Genomic DNA, 18,323 nt, shown 5'->3' with positions numbered 1-18,323 from the left:
TGAAATACAAAGTAAAGCACCATGTTGTACCAGTCCCTAAGTGTGGGTCTGGAAGAGTGACGCAGGATGCCTTTGCCTATTGTGAGCCTTTAGATGTGGGGTGTCATACCCATAGGGAGACACTTCTGAACTGACAGTGAGGCTGTGGAGAGCAATAGTAAAACACAAATCTGCTGCTTGCCTTTTGAAGAGAAATGGAATGTCTTCTTGGGCACCTACAGGATGAAGGATGGTTGCCTGGGTGTAGATGTGCTGCAGTTGCCCCACAAAGAAGCTGTCAGTACTAGAGGCTGTGGGAATTTGTGGATGTGCCTTCTGATCCTCTTTCAGATGCAGTGGAGCTTTTTCTTCTCTTTTTTTTCCACTATAATGGGCTTGCAGTGCCATACTACCCACAGTAAGTATATAATAATTAATCCTGTTTTAGTACTTAAGGAGAAAAAAACTACTTTTACTTAAAAGGCCTTGTCCTTTTTTAGCAGTAAGTGAAACTACTACCAACAAATAATAATTTGTAGTTTTGTCCTGATGTTAGAAGTCTATGTATTGTAGAATCTGCACTTTGCAGAGCCAAATCCACATATAGACATTCATAGGGCAATATTTGAGTATAATTTTACCCTTAATTTGACAACTGAATTGAAGTTGAAGCCTCAGAAAAGCTTGCTGAAAAGATATGTACGAAATTCTCTCCCTCAAATCAGTAAACATTTACAAGAACCTTGAAGAAGTTCAGTTTAACATAGTGCTTGTTTCAATTTTGTATTATGTTTCTGAGACAGAGCTGTCCACAAAATGCAAAATGCATATATATATATATATATACATGTACACAAATATAAAGAAAATCCTACAAAATAGTTTGTGCATGTTCATGCAAACCTGCAGTAGGATTCAGTTCAGCTTTATTGGTATACTGGATACTGGTAGATAATTTCTTATCTTTTTTTTTTTTTTTTTTTTTTCCCAACATAATAAAATCAAAAGGATTGTGTTGACTATTTAGGCATGTAGTTGTAACCATCTTTAATAGCAGATGTCTTTTGCTCTTGAAATATAGAATTTTATTTTTGAAAAAAAGTAAATAACTTCACCTGAATTAATTTTTAGATTGCTTTATAGTGTAGATTTCTGTGCCACGCAATGTAACTTTTATTTTATTTTAGCTCTGCATAACTGAGGTAGAACCTGTCTTACTGAACAACCATGGTGTTTGTTCAGTTTTGTGGGTAGGAGTGTGTCTTGCTAAATAGCACAAGCTTTTGCATGTTTGCTACATTAGTTCCTGTTACAAATAGTGCAAATAGAGTACCAGAGTTTTGCCCACTGAGTGAAGTGAATCCACTTGGATCGGACTTTGTGTCATGGTGAAACTCAAGTGCCAGGGCCATCTGCACAGCCAGCGAGCTGCAGCGTCTTCTCAGGACTGGTAGTGCTCAGCTCCAGCATGGCTTCAGTCATGGCCAGAACTGGGCATCCTCTGCTCATCCTCTGAGTGATGTACTATGATATATCTGAATGCCACATGAGTGCAGACACCTAATCCTAAACCAGAGAGCCATGGGTAGCTGACACAAGGTTAAAAATCATTTCAGGCTGGTTGGCAGGACACTGCAGTGGACACATTTGTTGTTGTGTTTGAAACCAGACAAGTCTTTTGCTGATCTAACAAGCCGTATGGAGTCCATCACAAATTTATGTTTAAAATGGACATAAAAACACGGCGCAATGACATAGATGCAGTCCTTAAATGCCTTGCAGCTTCCAGGAAGCTACTAGCTGTGATTCTCCATGTCCTTGGCTCTTTTGGTGTCCCTTAGGCAGCCATGTAGACTGATAGATTTATTTTATCTATTGACCTTACATTCTTAGTTGGAAGATTTACAGGGTTTTCCTATTATTTATAGAAAGACTCGAATCTATGAGAGCAAAGCAGTTTCCAGTACTTATAAAAATCACTTACTTTTCTTAATCAGTGGCCCTCAGTTCTTATTTCTCTTGTTTCTTTTGTCTGTTTTTGTTTTGTTTTGTTTTCATGTAAAGGGGTGTATAATTGGAGGGGAGAAGTTTAAGCTTTGGACTGTATATTCCTGTATTATTTTTGCAGACCTAACTTTAACTTCCATAAGACTAGGGTCAGAAAAGTCAGTTTAATTATCAGCAAACAACCAAGAGCTATGGACAAGAACTCCCGTCTGTTGCTTTTAGCTATTAATATGATTAACTCCAGCACTGATTTAGTGTTGCAAAAGAAGAACCCCCAGAAACCCAGTTAATGGCACCTCTGTTCCTACCCTGTGACTTTGTAGGAGTCCTAATACTTCAGGTTTTAAAAACTAATAATGGAGAGCTAACATGAAAATGATACTTTGGAAAGGAAGATGAAACAAACGATTCCCTTTTCATCCTTCCCCAATGATTTGCAGGCAAACACATCCCCAGGCAAGTTCCAAACTTACATAATTACATTGAATTCCTAGTTAATTGGGCTCTTCTCTTGCTACTGAGTGCTTCCTTGAATAATGCCTGGCTTTATAATGATTTGTGTGCAAACAATAAATCTAGAGATTTAATAGGATGAAGGCTGTGGCTCCATATAAAGATATTTAGCTCTTAACTCCCATTGAAATCAATAGTTTTGCAAATGTGTTTATAAGACTTGAACTGAATATGCATAAAATAGGATTAATATTAATTACTTAAAGTATAAAAAGAGAATAACAGCTCTGTTCTTTGAAAAATGACTGAAAAAATTGAATCTACCTATGATCGTTGTCCCAATACTCTCATGCTCTTTATATTTTATTGCATATGCTCAGTGTGGAAAAAAGAACTTGTCTATTTTGTCTGCAGACTTTGCAGACTGGAAAGCAAACTCACTTCATGTCCTGTGTGGATTAGATTGTGGGCAAAAAAGTCTGTCTTCCCCTTTATACTCTTCATGATGCCTCTTCCTTTAGCGAGGATAAGTTTGTTTGTGATTAAGTAGAAAGTAAGGAATCTATGGTTTTTTGTTGCTGTTGCTTTTTTTTTTTTTTTTTTTTTTTTTTTCTTAGCAATTAAGAAAAAAGAAGGGTGAGCAGTAATTTCTGTTTGGAATGAGGCTGTGACATAATACGTATCATGGAAGTTGAGCTGCTGATGCAAAATTTGCCTTTTTTTTCCCAGAGCAGGCTCATATGCTCAAGGCTGTTAGAAGAATGCTGGCAGTGATGCCTGCATCAGCAGAGATGGGTATCCATCTCAGTTCTAAGATCTGGCCAAAATAAACAAATCAAATCCAATCTGTCATTAATCCACTTACTCTTGGTATGTAACTCTTGCATGTCATGTTACTTGACAGGCTAACCAAAAATCTAACAATAAAATAGAATTTCTTCTTCAGTGCTGAACAAACTTAATTGTTAGCACTATCTCTGATTTCCCTTGTTCTGCAGTGTAACCATGAGTTACTAAGGTGTGGCTGGAGTTGAGATACAAAACTTCTCTTTCAATAGTATCTAGAAACCATACATGAATGTTCATCAGCAAGAATGTGGGCATTAACTGTTAACTGTACAAAATGCTAGCCTTTCTCAGGCAGTTGTGGCTTTTGGTAAGCATGGGGAGATAGATATTTTCTTGTATTTTTTACTGCAGAGGACAAATTTAATCAGTCTGGAGGATCATAAACAGAAAATGGGTTCTGTTTATGTTTTCTGTTTGTTTGTTTGTTTGTTTCTAGTGAAGTTCATTGCAATTCTTCTGTGTAGAACATCAGCAAAATGATCACTGTTGAGTTTATCCTATCATCAGTCATCTTGTCACTGTTTTTGTATTTGCTCAAACTCTTCTGCTATTAAACTGCTAAAAATGTTCTTACCATTCGAATTGAGCAAAGACACTTTTATTGTCTACATCGACTAAAACATCTGAGTGATTCCAGTGGTACAAACCCAGGAATGGGATTGTAGCTGACTAGGAACACAGAAGATAAGTCCCGTGGTAAATCTTTTGAAAACAAGACAGAAGTCCCTAAGAACCACAGACTAGTGTGTGGAAAGGAAATTGTATCATGAGGATACAATCCTTCCAGCTCAAGGTTGCTTGACCAATCTTAGCTTTTAACTTAAGATAAAATGTTACTGCATCAGAGGATGATAACATACCAAAAAGGGGTTTATTAGCAGCATAAACTCTAGGGTTTTCTGGTAATTGTGCAGATGGGACAGAGTTTGAAGTTTATCCATACCCTTCCTTGTTGCTGTTTGCTGGTCTATCCCTGAATTCTCTCCATCATGGTCCCTGGCTTCCCTTTTAATAAAAAATGCATGGCATCTGCACAGGTACTCATGTAATGATTGATCTTCAGTATGCCAGAAACTTCATTCTCAGGTGAAAGTAAGAGATGTCTTCTGTGTTACAATAGTCTTTTTTTCATTGTCCTCTTGTGTCACTTGCCATTAGCAGATTTCATTTCCAGGGGCCAGAACTGAATTATGTTTCTCTGGTCAGACATTTTCCTTGTGGTCAGTAAGTGGTGAAACACTGCCAAACTTTTCTGACTGACATGGTGGAGGAGCCAATGAGGATTGATATTGTGCTGGACCTTGTTCTTACAAAGAAGGATTGGTTGGGAATGGGAATGTTGGGGCAGCCTTGGATGCAGTAGCTGTGAGTAGGAGCTCAGGATCTTCTTACATGGAAGAAACAGGGCAAGTTGACATTCAAGCGCCACTTCCTCAAAGCTCAAAATTGGTGCAGAGTAAGAAATAAGACAAAGGTGGCAGGAGACCTACATGAATGAACAAGAAGCTTATGGAAAACCTTAAATGGAAAAAAGAAAATCTACGGAATGTGAAAAAGGGGTCTGTCTACTTGGGAGGAATATATTAACACTGTCAAGGTATACAGGGAAGCAGTAAGGAAGGCTAAGGGCCACTTGAATTAAATCTGGTGAGGGAGGTCATGGCCAACAAGAAAGGCTTGTTTAAGTATGTAAATAACAAAAAGAAGACTAGTAAAATTGTGAATCTACTGCTGAATGAGGTGGGTGCCCTGGTATCAGAGAAGGCTGAGAATACTTCTTTGCCTTAGTCTTTACTGCTGAGACTTTCCCTCAGGAAATTCAACCCTGGAGATAAGAGTCTGGAGAAAGGAAGATTTCCCCTTCGTTGAGGAGAATCAGAGGTTGTCTGGGCAGACTTAACACACACAGATTCATGGGTCTTTATGGGATGCACCCACATGTGCTGAGGGGGCTAGCAGAAATGATTTGCAAACCTCTCCCTATCATCTTTGAAAGGTCATGGAGAATGGGAGGGGTGCCTGAGGACTGGAGGAGAGCCACTGTCACTCCAGTCTTCAAAAAGAGCAGGAAGGAGGATCTGGGAAGCTACATGCCAAGTCAGCCTTACCTCCATTCCTGGGAAGATGATGGAACAACTTATTCTGGATGCCATGTCCAAGCAACTGGAAGAAAAGAGGATTTATCAGGAATAATCAACATGGGTTCACCATGGGAAATCATGCTTGACCAATGTAGTAGCCTTCTGTGATGTCATGATTGTCTGGATACATGAAGGAAGAGTAGTAGATGTTGTGTAACGACTTCAGCAAGGCTTTTGACACGAAAAGGAGCCTCACTACATAGCTGATTAAAGCCCTGGAGAATAAAATACAGTCCTCAGGTTTACTACAGACTTCACCTGTTGAGGTACACTGCATAAACTTTTTGGAGGCGGTCTGCAATTGTATGTCCTGTATTTCTGTAATCTCAATTTAGCATCTAATCTTCAGAACTGTTTAGTATTTATGTGTCCAAGTGAAATTGCTGTGAGCAGTACCTTCAATATATAAAGTGCTGTGTAATGCTTAGTCCTCTGAAAAACTAGGCCCGTGTGACTCAAATTAAGTATTCACTTTTCAGCTTGATCCCTCAGCACCAAGTAACTCATCTGTAAAATGAGGACAGTGCAAACTCTCCAAAAGAATTTGCTGAATTTGAATTGCACAAAGTTTGTGACACAAAACAATTGTTATTAGAGAGTATGTAACATAGCAATATAGAGCAATTTTTAATCAGGATTGAATACTGTTTTCTCAATGTCTCTTCAGTCTTCAAATTAAGCAATGAAATTAATACAAAGTGTCAGTACTTGAATTTTTATGTATTCATTTGTATGATAGATGGAGTACCTATGAAAGAATGCTGTATTGGTAACTGAAGAAACAGAAATTGCACTGTCAGCAAAACATTTAGCATTTTCTAATATTTATATGAATCACATTCCAGTCTTAATAATGTTTTTTTGTTTGTTTGTTTGTTTGTTTGTTTTTCATACTGTGTTTTCTAATCTATTGTCAAAAATATCAAGGAGAGAAGTCATAACTAAGCATCTTTTTATTTTTCTCCCACAGATTTCTTTTTCAATAATTCTCTTCAGGGCTGTGATTGTAACTGATCAGGTAAGCAAATATACATAGTCACAGCATTTTTTTGTCAAAACGTTTTCCAGGTGACAAGCAAATAATTCTGAAAAAAAATAAGTTCTGTATTGCTGGAGAAAATGTATGTAATCTATTATAAAAATGTTGAAAATGCTGTCATCAATTTCCAATTTTAAAAATATGTTGAAATTTTGCAAATTCCATAAATTTCAGCTAGAAAACGATTTTTTTTCCAAGTGTGCTTGATTATTTTTATTCTCTTCTGTTTTCTTGTCCTAGTTTCCTCGCAATTTCTGTTGATATTTACTGTTTTAAAATTGAGCTTTTTTTTTTTTTTTTTTTTTTTTTTTTTTCTGCTGGGTGTTGTCAGTCTCCCTCTGTCTAACAGAATATCAGTGTTGCATACAGAATTTCACGTTGAGAACTCCAGAGGTCGTATTTTAACACCACAGCAATGGCACAGCAACAGTAGAGTGACTGGTGGGAAGTGGCTTTAAAAATTTATAAACAATATTTCTGTAAAGTAATGAAATGCAACTATGAAATGACTGAAATTGCCTTCAGTGATCTAGTTTTCAGTACAAAACCACAATGCCAAAGGCAAATCACCAACTTAAAATGTTATTGTTAGTAGGTTGGTAGACTAAGGTGTATCTTTAACCTGAGGATTTCTGGTTTGATTGTTTGTTGTTGTATGTTGTAGATACAGTTGGCAGAAAACGCTCTTTTTGGCTGTCTCTTATACTGTTAAGAGAACTGGTGATGGAGTTAGGCTGATTTGCACGCAGTTTTAAAGTAATTTAAGGTCATTCCCTCTCATCCTGGGAGAAGAAGCCAACACTCATGTTGCCACTATATCCTTTCAGGTATCTGTAAATGGCAGTAAGGTTTCCCATGAGCCTCCTCTTCTTCAAAGTGAACAACCCCAGCTCCCTCAGCTGCTCCACATAAGACTTATGCTCCAGGCTCCTCATCAGCTTCATTGCTTTTTTCTGGACACACTCCAGGGCCTCAATGTCTTTCCTGTAGGGAGGGGACCAAAACAAAACATAGTACATGAAGTACAGCCTCATCAGGGCTGAGTACAGAGGGATGATCACTTCCTGCTTCTGCTGGCATCACCATTTCTGATACAAGCCAGGATGCTGTTGGCCTTTTTGGCCATCTGGGCACATTGCTGGCTCATGTTCAGCCTAACATCAACCAAGGTTCCCCCAGGTCCTTATCCTATGAACAGTCTTCCAGCCACTGCCCCAAATCTGTAGCGTTACCTGGGTTTGTTGTAGCTGAAGTGCAGGGTCTGGCATTTGATCTTGTTGAACTTCATCCCATTGGATTCAGCCCAGCAATCCATCCTGTCCAGATCTCTCTGTAGGGATTTCCAAACTTCAGGCAGATCAACACTTCCTCCAAACTTGGTGTCATCTGCAAATTTACTGAGTGAACATGTCCTTGGTATTCCTATGAGAATATTTCACTTGTTTCATGTTACAATGTTCAGTAGCTTTACCTCTTTATCAGCACTGTTGGATTCACCTTTATATTAGATGAGGTGGTTTCTTATCATCTTGTCATTCTATCCCAGAAAGCTTCATTGAGTTCAGTTTATCTAGGAGGAATCTCTTCCCTTTGAAACTTTTCCTGACAATTCAGTGTTTCTAATATGTTTACTTCCTTTAAGAAATGGATATGCACCTCAGCTAGTGCTACTGTTTAAATTTCCCTAGTATGATATTCCTAGATTATTATTATTAATATATATATATATTTGCAAATTATTCTACAATCAGTATTACAAGCAGGGACTGAAATCTGAAAATAAAAAACATCTAGTTATTTCAGATGTTAATCTTAAAGACTTCTCCAGAGCATTACATAGTAAAAGACTGGTAACATGGGACAAATGATCAAGGAGCTAAATTTGCATCTTTCAGTTCCAAAATCTGGGCCCTCTTCTTCTTGATCTTCCACATGGTCTAGTTAGTTTCTCCTCCAAGTTCCCTTACTTATGCTTGAAAATATTTTTATATTTGGTTCAAAATATGCTAACATTACTGATAATTAATAAATCTGATCCTATATGTATGGGAACTGCTGAGTCACAGCCTGAACCTCTGATTGATCACCTGAGGGGAGCAATGAGTCAGCCAGAAGAGCACAGGTGAAGGCAATTCACCTGTGCTGCTGGAAGGGGTGGAGCCTGGCTCCACCACTCCTAGACCTATTTAAGAGCTGGCTACCACTGGGGATGGATCTCTTCTGGAGATCCGCTCTGCTGGGGTTTTGTGAGCCCAGGATACAGGTAAGCTTTCTTTTTCTTTTTTTTTGTTATCATATTTTGTTTTGCTTAAGTCTCTTGTTTATTTTGTAGTTATAACACCTTAATATTCACTGATTGTACACCTATAGCAGGTCTATTAAAAAAACAAAACAAAACAAAAACAGCTATTGATAACACTATTCTTATCTTTCTTATGTGGAGGTGCATCCTGATGAGTTTGTCATGTTGCTTTCCTTTCAGACATAAATTATAATGACATTGTAAGGCTTAGATTGATTTAGAATAATAACTGATTTACTCATCAATATGAAAAATCTGAGAAAAAAAAAAATCATTATGGCTTAAATAACAAATTTAATTTCATTTGTTAGATAGTCTTTGTTTCTCTAAGTACCATTAATCACTTCTCCTGAAATAAAAAACAATATATTTCAGTGAGGTTTCCAAGCCCATCTTTAAAAAAAACTGATTGCTTTCTTTCATTAAAGTAATGAAGTCAAGTTCTTCTGGATCATCTAATCTGCATTTTTATTGAATAAACTGTTTTCTCCATCTTCTGATTTTCTATGTTGCATACATTCATACCCTGGTCTTCTATCACAAAGATCACCTGAGGCAGTAGCTTTTGGGTATTATGCATCTGTCAGTCAAGGAAGTCTCATCGAAGTACTTGCTTATCAGTCAAGGTGCTAAAAAAATATTAGTCTGTAGGCAGAGATCAGATCCTTCAATGGAGTTACATAGTTACGAACCATTTGCTGATCAGATTAGTTTCATTTATTCATTTTCTTCAGTTATCATAATTCTTATTTCTAAGAAGCAAGGGAACAGTATACAGTGAATATTTCTCCTCCACAGACAGAATTCTGTCTTTGTATTAATTGGATCACAGATTATGAACTTGTTTTGATGAGGTTAGGGGCTTGGCCAAATGTACGTGATGTATGATCAGCTTAACATGGAGTACAGTGCTGATCTTTTCTGGTAACAAAATGGGTGATGATTTGAAACTTTGAAGATTTCTCTACCAACTTAACTTTTAATCAAAGTATCTTTAAGATTGTTTATGGCTTTGTTCAACATCCTGTTCTGTTGGTGTTTGTGAGTCTGAAAAATTACCTAGTGGCTGAAAAACCAATATTGTCTCAAGCAGATAGTAGCGAAAGTGATAGTTTATACACACCATTAAGCCAGACACTAGATTTTTTTCATGTTTTAGCCACAGTTGTGTACATAGGATTCCTTAAGAAACTGAGGAATTGGATTATTACTACAGTACTGCACAGTAACAGGAATTTTTGCAGACACTGTCAAAAACTTTTCTTACTATAACTAGCTCTCTGAAAAAGCTGTATTTTGAAGGACTGCAAGTCTACTGGTATTCTCTGAGGTGCTGAAAACCTGCTAAAAGAATGAGTGTGTTGTATTAAAATACAATTTCTGACAATACACAGATTATGGACCAGATATTTTCCATGAGGATGTAAAAAATACACCATGAAAATTATTGCTTTTAATTATTTCATATTAAATCTGCATTTCATGCTCAGCTGTGCTGCTGGTGGAATCCTCTGTCTTCATTAGAAGGAGTTAATGTTGAATCTTCTTGAAATATTAAAAGTCCTAAATAGGTATTTTGGGGAAAAAAAATCTTTAGGAGAGCTCTGGTAACTGTGGCATGAAAAGTCGCTAAGTTTTTGGTACTCACACACAGCTTCTTTGAAACATTCAGAAATGTTACCATTTTAAGAATATTCTGACGCGTCGGGTTGCTGGCAGACACAAAGCCCATTATAAAGAACAGTCACTGAGTGAAAATTGGATTCACAGTTTTCACACAGGAAATCTGATTGCCAGTGTTATGCCTGAACCATGTGATCCAGCTAATCACTCTGCTCGATTTTTCAGATGCAGAGATTTGTTCACAAACTGTAAAAAAAAAAAAAAAAAAAAAAAAAAAAAGACACTGTGTCTCAGAGACACAGTGCTGAACTAGATTGCCTTACATTTAATCCTGCATGGCAGTTACTCTTTTATTGTTATTTTGAAGTTTTGCATGGCATAAAATTGTGCGCTTTTCTCTGTGCACATCATCGAGTTTCATACAGAATCAACACAGACAAAATCAGCTCAACTTGTCCCTGAATATTCAATAGATGTAAGAAAATAAAAAATGGATTTCCAACTAAATATTGAGTTTTTCATGCCTCTGTTTTCAAAACTACTCATCACCGGGCTATATATCTCTGGGGATTTACAAACTGTGAAAGGCAGTATGGTTTTTAAAAGGAGGATATTTCATAGAATCATAGAATCACCAAGGTTGGAAAAGACCTGAAAGATCATCCAGTCCAACTGTTCACCTATCACCAATAGCTCCCACTAAACCATGTCCCTCAACACAACATCCAGCCTTTCCTTGAACACCCCCAGGGTCATACACATGCTTGTATTTTTCACTACTGAAAATAATTCAGATTTCTCATAATGCTTAAAAGGAATGTTCTTCTGATCCCTTTGTTTTATTCAGTGAAATAATACATGAATGTGTACCTTTTGGAAGAAGCTTGAAGCCATTTGTTAGAGGGCTGATTCCTTTTCAGCTTGGGTGTGCAAGAATATGGAGGTGTTTAGTACGTGGCTTATGCATCTCACTATAACTAATGTGGCTTTTTAGTACACAAAAAAGATGTTTCTCTTCAGTTTATGTCATTAACAGAAGCCCTCAGAACTCCTGTTATCTTTATCTGCAGATTTTCATTTGTGGTGTTTTTAAGAAGTACTAAATTCACTCCACTTTCCCTTCTTATGTAGCAATAACTGCAAGTTAACTACACTAAATCATGTGGGTGACTTGGACATCTCAGAGCTTTTTTCTGCTCCAGATGCTTTCTTCAGGGTGACAGCAGATAGATATTTATCTTTTCCCAGCAAGATGATGTCATCAGAAATTCCCCCTCACTTCAATCACACATTTTGGGCACTCTAGGTCAGGTTCTGCTACCACACAGTTAAATCTCAGTCACAGCAGATCAAGGCCTTTCTATGCAGTTCTCAACTTGGAAATGGCAAATGCTTCCCTTGAAGAGGGAAAACTGTGTGCTTCAGTCATTGAGAGAGCTGTTTAGTGGATTGGGACTATGGTTCCACACAGTGATGTTGAAGTCAGGATTCCCAGTCCTGTCTGCCTTCAAGTAACTGCCACCAAGCCTTCTCTTTGTCTTCCCTACAGAAAAATACAATTTTCTGTGACCTTTTTGAATGAAATGCAAGCCTTGAACGCTAGTTTCTAATGTCTGTGGAATGCACAGTGTCTCATTCTGTGCTATGTCTGTAGACCTAGGAAAGTCTAAGTGTATTATGGAGCCTCAAGCTAACTAACTAATTAAAATATTTGTAATACTTCATGTGCAAAGTTCACATATTAAATTGTTAGCATATAGAGACTCTAGTCTTGGAACTACATCCAGACAGAGAAAGCCCTTGTTTCCAGACAGGACAGGTTTTGGCCAATCTTCATAGAAGGGCAGGAGGCCACTTGTAGGGTCAGGATCTCAGCAAGCTTGGCAGCTCTTTTCTCCTACCATCCATCTTGCAAAGTTTGATAATTTTGTTAATGCTTTAGCTGTTGGACGTGAATGTGAAATAAATCCTTTTTTCATCCTCTTTTTAATTTTATAGCCTTAGCAGTTACAAATGACTTTTTCAGAGACTAATTGTAATTTTTGACTCTTGGATATTTTAAAGGTGTTTATGAAGGCAAGAATATGCAAGATTCAGAAGTAAGATTCAGTCACTTTTTATTTCACAGATCTAATCTTTTTTTGCAAATATTTTTATGATTTTTTTACTGTGAAATCTGAGAAACAGGTTCATGCAAAATCACTCTAAATTTAAACAATTTTAATGCAAATACTGAAGGTGATTGTCTTTTGAACCTTTTTTCTTTATTCCATATTATAATCTCTTCATAGGAAAATGTCAAATGAACCAAAAATTTTCAGTCAAACAGAATATGTGAGAATTTCAGAAGAAACGTGTCCTCAGTTTAACTCTATTGAGCTCCAAAATTACTTTTAACAAAGGTCAAGTGAATAAGAATAGGACAGTGTAAAGTATTTCTTTCTCAAATACCTCCAAACAGTTTTATATCAGGAATTACAGGAGCTGTGAACTACAAGCCTCATCTTGGAACAGTGGATCTATAACTATTGCAGCTTTGGCATTTTCTCAGAATGAATAACTGGATGAGATACTAGTTTGCTTCATGTTTTAAAATATCTTAAAGTATGTTGTTTGTCCAAAGGCTTAGTTTTAAGTTGCTTTCCCTGGAACGTTTAAGGGAAAATTCATCTGAATGTACCAGTGTATTCAGATGAATGTATCAACTGCTGGTTGCAGTTTGAACTGTAATCTTCAGCAAATAATTTTTATTACTGTATCTTTAATGTTTGAAGAGTTATTTGCTTAATTTTCTTAGTATGTAGCAAAAGTGATTACTGGAATGTAACTAAGCAAATAATTGGAAAAAATAATCTGGAGGAAGGATGATGAGGAAGGGTTTGATAAAAATAAGTTAAAATACTTTCCATTTCTTTTTTTTTTTTTTTTTTTCTACAACTGCTTTTGGGAATGCTGGAAGCCATAATGGATTAAAAGAGTTAAATTATTGATTTTTTTGTGTGCCATTTCTATCTTAAGACAAGAGTACAGTCTAAAATTTTGTATTCTATTAACTTACAATAATTTTAAAACAACAAAAGGTTGTTAGCAAGAATATCTAATTCTTCAATAGACACTACACTGTATAAAATTATATTAAAAGGAAGTTACTTACATTACAAAGTGAAACATGAAAGATAGAAAATTGCATATGTGCAGGTCTGAATTTGTTATCTCTGTATTTTTCTGAAGACATAATGTGGAGAGGCCTGCTAGAAAATGATGATACTTCAGAACATACTCATGTATGCCTTAGTCTCCTTGAGACTCGGCGATTGTAATGTGTTCTTCACATTTTAAAAAGTAAACATAATAGAAGCCTTTAGAAGTATTGCAAGATGTTGTTGCCTGTGCATTTAATGGTGTACTTCACATAGTAAAAGAAAAAATATGACATTAGAAATTCCCTGGCTTCTCAATTGCTTGTTTGTGTTGCCCTGCAAAATTCTGAATCCTGTTTGGGTTTTGTTTGCCCATTGTGATACTTTAGTAAATGAGATCAGCTCTTAGGCTTGAGCTTTGTCAGTCTGGTCTCACAGGATCTGTGGTACAATTCCTGCTGTGCACTGCAAATGGGCATCAAACTAAATTCCAGAACACCCATCTAGTAGAAAAGTGCTTATCCACATTAATGATGACACCAGATATACAGCTTTGTGAGGTTTTTATGGGTATGTTTCTATTCAATAAGAACCATAATGTTTTTTTTTTTAAAAAAAAAAAAAAAATACAGCCAATATTTCATGTTTATTTAATGATGTACTTCCTAGGAAGAAGTGGGAAGGGGAGAATGGAGGCAGTATTAAGAGTAGATGGATGAAAATGAATGTGGCCACTAAATTGAGGGAGATGATCCTCCTCCTCTACTTTGCCCTGATGGAGTCACATCTGGAGTACTGTGTACAGTTCTGGACTCCCTGGTTCAAGAAAGACAGGGATCTCCTAGAAAGAGTCCAGCCAAGAGCAACAAAGATGATTACAGGACTGGAGCATCTCCTGTATGAGGAAAGGTTGTGAGACCTGGGACTGTTCAGACTTCAGAAAAGAAGGCTGAGAGGGGATCTCATCACTTTTTCTAAGTAACTAATGTGTGGGAGCCACACTGATGGAGGGTGGCTGTTTTCAGTGGTGAGCAGCAACAGAACAAGGGGCAATGGACAAAAACTGCAACACAAGAAGTTCCATACTAACACAAGGAAGAACTTCTTTACTGTCAGAGTGATGGAGCACTGGAACAGGCTGCCCAGAGAGGTTGTGGAGTCTCCTTCTCTGGAAATATTCAAGACCTATCTGGATGCCTGTGTGATCTGCTGTAGGGAGCCTGCTTTAGCAGTGGGGTTGTACTCCAACACCTTCTTCCAACCCCTGCAATTCTGTGATTTGGCAAACTGAAACTGAAAAATGTGCTATAAGGTATATAATGCCAAGATTTAAAGAAAGATACAGAACGTATACTTTGCTTTGCTATTTTCATTTCTGAGGCTTTTTTGGTTTTGAACTACTCAGGTTTATTTTATAATTCTGTATGCCTTTCTTTCACAACCCTTCTGGTGGTTCATGGATTCTTACTTATGTATATACTTATGTATGGACTTCTGGTACGTACATAGGTCACTCTGAAAGTAATGTCTCCTATTTCTTTCCATGGAATCTATGACAGATACATAAACTACAATGGCACTATTTGATAGAGCAAATTCACAGCCACAAAACACTATTTTTCAACACAGTCTCTACTAGTGGCTTTGCATTTTCACCAGTGATGAACAAGCCTGCATGCTGCACTTGTAAAAACCTGCATGGCCTTCTGGAATCTGGCTTGTCTTTCATGTCACTTGTCACCACTGCTGAAATGCATCACTAATCACCTCACTGTGCTCACATCCACTGTTTAGTCTCCAGAAATGTTCAGCAAACATTGGTGAATATCAGTGGGTACAACTTTTCCACATGGAGGAATTCAGTAATGCATTTTTGCTTCACATGTGCTTCCATGTCAGAAACCATTTTTTCAGACTGCCCTTTGCTGTAGTCCGTCACATGGTAACAAAATGTAACGGAATATTGGTGGAGAAGGTTCAACCTCTACTGCTGTATTACTAGCATCTGCCTCTGATGTAATGAGACAACATAATAAAATCGGAGGCATTACTTTTGGCGCAGCATGTATGTAACAGGTATCATACAAAGGAAGAAAACAAAATTTTTAAAAAAATATGTATATATGAGGAGAGGCTGGAGAGTGCTTTAGTGCACCCACTATGGCAGAACAGTTTCCTAGGACATGCTTTCTTTAGAGGCTTTCAGTTTTTCTCCCCAAACTGATGTCTCTTCAGTTGGTTGTTTTGCTTTGGAGCCACTTCCTCAATTGCAACTCCCAATATCTGCTGTGTGCTGTGTCATGCCCATTGAATGTGCACTTACCAGACTTACTGGGAGTGGCACTGTGTAATTAAGTACACGCTGAAATTTTAAGGATAATATTATGCAAATATTTCTATGCACAACAAATTAAAAGATAGTTACATTTTATACACATCCATTAATATTTTTCCTTGAATATCAAGTACTGCTTCCTGCCTGCTATCTCTCCCATGCTTTCACTTGCTCTGATGGTTAAGTGTCATAAACCTGTCATAACGCTGTGACTAGTCTTTGGTTCATAAAACCTGGAACATTTTGCATTTATATTGTGCTCAGCATTTTAAAAGCTGATTACACATTTCAAACTGTACCAAAAAGCCATATTTTTGTTCTGTTTTTCCTCTTATGAAGCAGAGTCTAAATTGTTTTTGTTGGGTTTCTAGTAGAAAGCATTGCTGTGTTTTGCCTTTAACAACTATAGAAACAAAAGGCCTTTATTGTCTCATACTAAGCCAATCTTGCACCAAACAGATGTGGCACTCCTACTTTCAGTGCTACATTTACACATGCTATGGTGTTGCACACTTTGGAAAGTGCATAGCAAGTCTAGGTGCATTGGTGGTGGTGGTATCTGCTTATGAGCCACCTCAGCCTCTATTTTAACAGCACTGTTAAATTTTAACAGTGGATTTCTTCCTCCTTGGAATTTTGTCAGTGACTTAGTTTAGACTTCTGTAATCGCTTTCAATACACTGTAGCTCTACTGTTTCTTACTGGGGGGGGAGAAAAAAAAGAAAAATTAAACATACTTTGGCTCTTGCCCCCAACCCCTTCCAGTCTGACAAAAATACATGCTGCTTGTTTATTTTAGTTTGTGAACGTTTTCAGTTCTTAACACCTGGATTTTAATGACAGATTTCTGTATTTGACGGCTAAACAAAAGATGAATTGCCAAAGTCTGTAGTCATAGCCCCTCTTCAATATTGGTAGCATTTGAACTGCCAAAATGTTATGTGTAAGGCTGGCTATTAATGCCATGATTTCTCTTACCCCATCCAAAATTCAGACAGCTGAAATAAAAACTTTTTAGAAGAATGTATATTGCAGGTTGGTTTCTTCTTGCTGCTAGTTACATGGTATGGAGGCTTGATAACTTCACTGTAGGGAAGCAACTATCTATTGAGATCGGATATTGGGGAAAAATTTCTTCTAAGAAAGCGTGGTCAGGCGCTGGCACAGGCTGCCCAGGGAAATGGTGGAGGCACTGTCCCTGGAGGTGTTCAAGAACCCGATAGATGTGGCACTGAGGGTCATGGTTAGTGGGTATGGAGTGATGGCTGCACTAGATAATCTTAGTGGCCTTTTCCAACCTTATTCATGCCATGATTCTGTGATTCTATTTCATTTGAAGGACTAAGGATTTTAAAACTTGCTGCTGTTACAATTCTAGCTTTGCCCTCTTGGAGAGCAGTAACAGGAATGTTGAGATCTCTATGAGTATTAGCTGCAAGTGATAGGAAAGCTATATGAAGACCCAAATACATAGCATGCTTCACCAAACAGTACCCTTCTCTCCAGTCATCCTTCACAAGGCCTAAGCAAGAATTTCACAAAGCAAAGCAAGAAATTTCAAGAATTTGAAAAATTCTTAAGTTAGGTTTGTGTTGTGAAAGACAATGTATTCTTTATATTCTGAATTCTTTATATTCTGTTGGTACAGGAACTGGGACTCTAGGCAACAATTCATGTCATTAACTTAGCAAAACTGTATGAAAACTGTTATAGCCCAAAAGAACAATATTGACAAAAAGTGTCAAATTGAGAAATCTGCTCACACAGAAGGTCAGAGTCATTACTTGGAAATTTAGTAAATTAACCAGTGGACAAGACTGTAAGTCTGTACTAATGATGTAGATAGTTGTAATGGCAATGTTATGAAAAAAATGATTACCAATATCATAGTCAGGTATTTTAACTTGAATAATTGAGTAATATCCACATACAAATTTTAAATGACTTAATTTTATCTCCAATCTGAACAAAATATATTCTATGGAACACTGTAATGTTTTGTTAGTTTTCCTATCCAATTTTTTGTTTTAGATGTAACTTCAATGTTGTGGCCATTTTTCTAATAGAAAAAAATCACAAGCTACACTGAAAATGATATCCTAAATAGAACCAAATATAAAGTATAAAGCTATACATTATATAATGGTTAAAATTTTTGCATTTATGTAAAAAAAAATAGAATTATACTTGTCAGATTGAGGTAAAATATTGCTTTATACAATAGAAAGTTTTCATCTGATACCTTCGTTCAGCAAGAAACAAATATTTTTGTTTATATGTGTGATTTATATATGTACTGAGGTTTTCATTTTTGTTCTTCAGTTAGGGAGTAGGACTGATATCAGAAGTAAAAAAAAAAATGATAGAAATCTTGATACTTAAGTACATTAGGTATTTTGAAGGGAGCATATAAAAAAAAGAGATAGGAAGTGTTTAGATTAGATTAGATTCCAAC

General features: G+C 36.9%; 1 long non-coding RNA gene across 4 annotated transcripts in view; it reads left to right on the top strand.

Moving 5' to 3' along the window:
* The window catches only part of LOC122177299, a 321,677-nt gene that overhangs the window by 157,264 nt on the left and 146,090 nt on the right, over nucleotides 1-18,323 (top strand). For all 4 annotated transcript variants that reach the window (XR_006178042.1, XR_006178041.1, XR_006178039.1 and 1 more), the window contains exon 5: nucleotides 6,400-6,447. This is a non-coding gene — a long non-coding RNA (uncharacterized LOC122177299). The remainder of the gene's footprint in view (nucleotides 1-6,399; nucleotides 6,448-18,323) is intronic.

The sequence above is a fragment of the Lagopus leucura genome, unplaced genomic scaffold (assembly GCF_019238085.1).
Source record: "Lagopus leucura isolate 7727_CA_CO unplaced genomic scaffold, USGS_WTPT01 Super-Scaffold_100001, whole genome shotgun sequence".
Classification (NCBI taxonomy): Eukaryota; Metazoa; Chordata; class Aves; order Galliformes; family Phasianidae; genus Lagopus; species Lagopus leucura.
Note: the sequence above shows the minus strand (reverse complement) of the source record. Positions and strands in the feature narration are given on the sequence as shown.